Raw genomic sequence first — 6,259 nt, forward strand, 5'->3', positions numbered from 1 at the left:
AATATTTAAAAAGTAGATTCTGATGAAAAATGATGTGCAGCTTAGTGGGATGATAAAAAAAATGACATGACTATGTTTGTGCATAAAAAGTTTGTACATAAAAACAAGCAACAGACTAATTACATAAAAATGAAAAGATTAGAAAATATTTAAACAAGAGGAAGCTCAATATAAAGTGGTTTCATAACTCTTTTGAAATGTTATGTTTTTTTAAGTATAAATTTTACTGTAACAATCTGAGATATGTTAAATAGATTGTAAATGCTGCTCTCCTTCTCTTTCCTGTGTGAAAATGATTTTCAGCCGACTGTAAATGTAAATGCACCATTTTTCAATTCTAGTTATAGATGTAATTTCCTGGTTGTTATTTTCAACATATTTAAGCTGGAATCCATTTATTTCCTTTCAAAACCAAGCATAATATTTCCATATTTATATAACATGGCCCACTTTCTCCTCTTTATGCAGTGTTTACAAACCTTAATTCCTATTTTATGCACCAGAGCTTCTGTTTTCCTTCAGCCGATGAATTAAACATGCAGCTTGAGTTGCTTTAATGTTTCAGAATAACAATGAATGAAGTGTTAGTGATATGAAGCACCACTGGGTATAAAACCCTGGTTTATGTACGGATGTGGATTCTGAAATAAAGAGCTTTGCTAACTTCCAGTCAGAGAACAGCTTCAGTGAGGAGAAGACTTGTTTGTTTCTGCAGCTCTGCTGCTCTGAGCCTTCTTGGTATTCTGGTCTGAGCTTCCTGCTTGTTTGTTGCTGTGAGGTGCTGCTGTCCCGGCTGGCTGCTCCGGCCTCGCTGGGTGTTCCTGTTCCTGCGTGGTCGGACTGGTGAGTGGGTCAGATTTTAAGGTCCGACTCTGAGAGTTTGTTTCCTTTACGGTGGACAGAGCTACGGTGTTTGAACTGTAAAGCGCCTAGAGATGACGTGTTATGAATTGGCGCAATTTAAATAAACTGAATTGAAATTTTACCACAGATCTGACACCTGATGTCACCAAACCTGGATTAGTCATAAAGGTATTGATCTACAGAGTTTAGGAGCTATAAGCTGGAGATGTTAACGCCTGGTTCAAACTTTCCATCCATGCTTATTTTCCAATCAGTGTTTCTTATTTAAAGGCCTGAACTCACCTTATTTAAACTAAAGCTCTTCTTTTTCTTTGTCGGTATTTACATTTTCTTAATCATTAGTTTAAGTGAAATATGTTTCCTGTTTCACTTTACAAAACTTGATTGCTTGTCTTATTCAATTTTTGCCTGCAGTTATCTTTAAACTTTCCCTTTATTTCTCATTACTCCCTGATGAATTTACAGTTTATATAAATCAATTTTAAAAAACTTTAACTTTTGTTTGGTTTAAATTACATTTTAACCTCAGACTCTCTTTTATAAAAGCTCAGTGTAATAGATTATCACACAGCAGAGCATCACTGCAAAAGGAAATATGTTTGCAAACATTTAAATCTAAAAAAATGCTGGAATACATCCTTATTTACTCTCATTGAAATTAAGAGTGAATTAAAGAAGTTACCTGGTTAAACCAGAGTCCAGCTGTGTTCAGTTTAAATCCAGCTGTTCTGTTTCTGGGGTTTTTCAAAGAAAACCGATGGGTCAGAGAAAGTTTTAGAGAAGATGGTTAAATTTAAGAGAATAACCCGTCATTGAACGTGTCACTGAGTCTAATGCTGTTTTCTTACACATGACACCAATGGAAAAAAAATGCTTAATTTCCTGCTTTTATAACGCACCAAATGGCTACAAGTATCTGGGTGTAAAAATAATTCCAGACTTGTTTAAGGAAAACTTCACCTTAATGAGATTAAAGGTCAAATCAGACTCTTTAAAGTCGTCTTCCCTCCCATTATCACTCTGGAATAAATGTAATTAGGATGAATATTCTTCCAAGATTCAACTTCATTTTCCAAAATATTCAACGTTTTCTGCCTGCAGATTTTTTTAAACTGATCCATTGTCAATTATCTAGATTTATTGGGAACAATAAAAAAACTCTAAGGACTTTAATGGAGCCTGAAGATATGAGGGTTTTGGATTACCCAATGACTAAAATTATCTCTGGGCAGCTCAACTATGAAATTTTAATAAGGAAAAAGGACCCTTTATAGGTCCAGATGAAATTTAAGTTATTTCCGCCTCAGATTGTGATTTCTTTTCTTTTTGTGATTTATTTTGAAACGAGGGAATATATAGGCAAGTGTTTTTGTATAATCAATACCCTTAAAACCTGGAAAGACTGTAGGAAAAAAAATGGAATCACTGTTTATCTCTATACACTCCTCAATTTTTCAAAACCCATATCTAAACAATCAAAATACAAAGAATAATCTTCATTAGTGGATAAATTCTAGTATACTACGATTCAAAGATATGTTCAATTTAAATAGACAAAGATTTCATATCTCTAATGAACTTTTTTTTTTTATTCTTACAAATTCTCAGTTTCCCCAATTCTTTAATCAAGTACAAAAAAAAATAATTGGAGGAAACTGTTTTATTTTCAGCCACAATTAAAGGAAAATATTGTGAGCTTATAATATCTTCATTAAGCATTAAAAACAATGTGGGAGAAGGAAATGAGGACAATGTTGGAAAATAAGGCCCGTTTAAACATATGTGAAAGTTTCTATTTTCCTTTCACAAGCAATATGATTAAGAAAGTTAATTACAAATTAATTGAGGAAAGGTTTTTGTTTTTTTTAAAAAAAACATTTTTTGGGAGGAATGACTTCCCTCCAATTTTAAAGTTTTTCTTGGAGCAACTGGCTTCCTTTATACCTGTGTAAAAGCCAACCTAGGAGAAATATAACCATGTTTATTGTTTTAATGATCTCTGTTTGCACAGATTAAAGAAAGGTTGAATTTGCATATTAAACGTGGATCTTTTTATGTTCTAATAGGTTCCGCTTGCTGTTTTTAACTTTACTTTTTACTGTGTATTTATACACGTGAAGACGGGTTTGTATATGGATATACAGAAACTTGTTTTTCTTTTTTTCTTCTTTTTTCTTTTTCCCTCCTCCGAGGAGATTATGTTTTGAGTCGACTTAAAATCCATTCATTCAAATTTTAATCAAATTTTTACCGAAGGTTCACCGCAATCCAAGAAACAAGCCATTTCATTTTAGCAATGATCTGCATTATTACTCCAGATGCAGGGATTAAAAAATAAATAAATAATTTGTTGTAACAAGCAGTTACCCCCTAAACCACCAGGTGGCAGCACTGATAATTTACAGCTTCAGCATATGACTCAAAGAAATCCAAAAGTATACATACATACATACTTTATTCTTTTATTCTTTGTACAAACAAAAAAACAAATAGTTTTACTTCGTCCCAAACAGCATCAAGTCATTATAAATCAATATCTCAACGCTTTATGCAGGATTATGATGTTTTGTTGATGAGCTGCACTAAATACCTAACAGGCAGGGATATGATGCATTCAGGTAGATAGAACCTGGAGCGCCAGCATCACTGGAGACAGAACAGGAACAGGGCAGGAAGGATCAGTCAAAACCTGACAAGAAGGAAAAGATTTAACACAGAGGAGTCAATACATATAATCTGAGATCACACAAACTATCTAAACTATATCTACCAGTTAGAGCTATGAGGAATAGATTAGATGAAAGCATTTCCATGGTTCAGAATGGAATAAAACTGATGCCAACACAGATCCAACCTGACTGAAGTTACGCTGTTTCAACAAATACAAGCAGAGAAACATGTATGATTTACAATCTGCTTTACATTTTATGCACTATTTCGTGTTGATTTTATCACCTCAAATCCAGTTAGATAAATTATATGCGCTTCTATGGAGCTGTGCTGCAGATTTACACTCACCTCTCTAGGATTACATCAGAACGCTTCAGTTTCATCTGCACCATAAAACCTCCAGAGAGGATCTTTGTCCCTCTGCTGCAGCGATATAAATTTACCCTCTGTGTTCATTAGCTGCTCTGGAGGCACCTTGTGTATTTCATGGGACAACTCTGTTTGTCCATGATTTAATGTGTGCAGCTGCAGAGAAGCAGGACACAGATAAAGGGCTGAATTACTCCCAAACAGTGAAGACAAACAACCTCATGTTTTCTGCTTCATAAATCCTCAACGGCTACATTTCGCTTGCAGAGATGGATAAGTTGTTTGGTCACAAGTGACTAAACTGCAGTGGGTTCTGCAGAGCGGCAATCAGTCTCCAAGTAAAGTGATAAACAAATAAGATTTGTGTGATTCTGTTCTGTCTGAAGTCCACAGAGGGGCATGGAGGGAGGGCTTTATGGTCCCCAGTCAGAAAGATGGAGGGTTGGAGACAGAACACTGAACCGAACATGTTGGTTTGCACAATAGAGGCTGCAGAGTGCACACTGAGGGCAGGCTTTGTTGAGCTGCAGCAAACTGTGAGGGGAAACCGTTTCAAACAGCTTCACAGGTGGTGAAATGTAACAACATTTTAAAAAGCATTAGAGAACAACAATGCAGCTTTCTATTCACCCAGACATGTTTCTAATAGTGATGGGAACAGCAGTTCTTCTAAGTGCATTTCATTAATAGATGCATTTAAAAGATTCGTTCACAGAATCACTCAGTTTACCTAATTGCAGATTTGGTTTTACCATCAAAATGTGCTGAAGCAGCACATGTTGATATGTGCTGCATGTTCTGCTGCTTTATATTTATAATTAGTGTTGCATGGATACCGATACCAGTATCGGACTGGGCCTCAATCCAGCACTAAATTGGTGGTATCGGCATCAGTGAGTACCAACCAATAGAGCACCGATACCATTTTAAGAGCCAAAAGTTTCTTCAACTATTGTCACCCATTCCAGGTAGGCAATAAAAAGTTCTACTGGATTCACTTTGTTTTAGTCTTTTTCCTGCTTGACAAAGGAAGGCAGCAGCTTGACATGAAGCCATGTTGGAAATTATTTTACATCCAAGTAGTCTGCAGTTCCTCATATATACTAACACATCAATTTCAAACAGATGGTATCCATATGGTATCGGTATCAGGGAGAAAAATTGGCATCGGCGCAACACTGTTTTGTTATAGTCTTGGTTCTGTTATGTTTTCTTTTGATTTTTGAATTTTACTTTGTTCCATGTTTTCTAGTTTTACTGGTTTCATTCTTATTTTGTTGTGTTTTCTGGTTATTTTCAGTTCTCAGGTTTTTATTTGTTGCCCTCTGCTGCCCTCTTGTGTTCTCCTCTTTCTCTAGCTCTTTTCCTGCCTGCTCTGTCCACACCTGCTCCCAATCTGCTCGTTAGTCCTCTTTGTTTCACCCTCTGTTCAGTTCCTCAGTGCTGGTTCCTCGTCAAGCTTCCTCCTTGTGATATTCTTCCCCCCTGATGTCGCCATGTTTTCTGGTTGGTTTAACTTTTTTCTTGTTGGATTTATTTTTGGATTTTTGGATTTGTGGATTCCTGCCTCGTTTGTTTGTTGACCTTTTCGTTAAATCTACAAGAAACTCACCTCTGCCTCCCTGCCTCTGCATTTGGGTCCTCACACCACAACCAAATCCTGACAGATGCCTCCTGTGTCAGCATCTCAGAAAGTTCAGCAGCTGTAAATTTTCTAAGCTGATAATCTTCACCTTTTTATTTTTGTTAAAACTCGCAACTGTATGCTCCAGAGGAGAAAACTCTTTTTTTCCCCTTGCTCCTTTCCTGTTTCTGCTCTGTTCACACCTGCTCCCAATCTGCTCGTTAGCCCTCCCTTTTTTTCAGTCTCCCATATATACTCTCTCTCTGTGCAGTTCTTTAGTGTTGGTCATCGTATAACTTCCTCCAACTCCGTCTCTCTGAGCCTTCCTCCTCGTGATAATATCCCCCCTGATGTCTCCATGTTTTCTGGTTTGTTTTGACTTTGTTTTCATGTTTGGACTTTTGGATTTTCTGCCTCTGTGTTCAGTTAATCTTTCATTAAATCCACAAGAAAATCACCTCTGCCTCTCTGCCTCTGCATTTGGGTCAACAAACCACAACCAAATCCTGACATTTATATAGACTGTAAGCATGTGTTTAGTGGCATTAAGAGATATAATCATAGACCTTTACCTACATCAGGGGTCTTCAACGTTTTCAAGGCTAAGGACCCCAAACTTATGGTGAGATGGAGCGGGGACCCCCTAATTATATATATAGTGAATGAAATGGTGTTCTATCAAACTGGTCCTATAGTCACTCTATTACAGATGGAGTCATGTAACGAAAGTAA

The sequence above is a fragment of the Cyprinodon variegatus genome, unplaced genomic scaffold (genome assembly GCF_000732505.1).
Source record: "Cyprinodon variegatus isolate N-32 unplaced genomic scaffold, C_variegatus-1.0 Scaffold1380, whole genome shotgun sequence".
In the NCBI taxonomy this organism is placed as follows: Eukaryota; Metazoa; Chordata; class Actinopteri; order Cyprinodontiformes; family Cyprinodontidae; genus Cyprinodon; species Cyprinodon variegatus.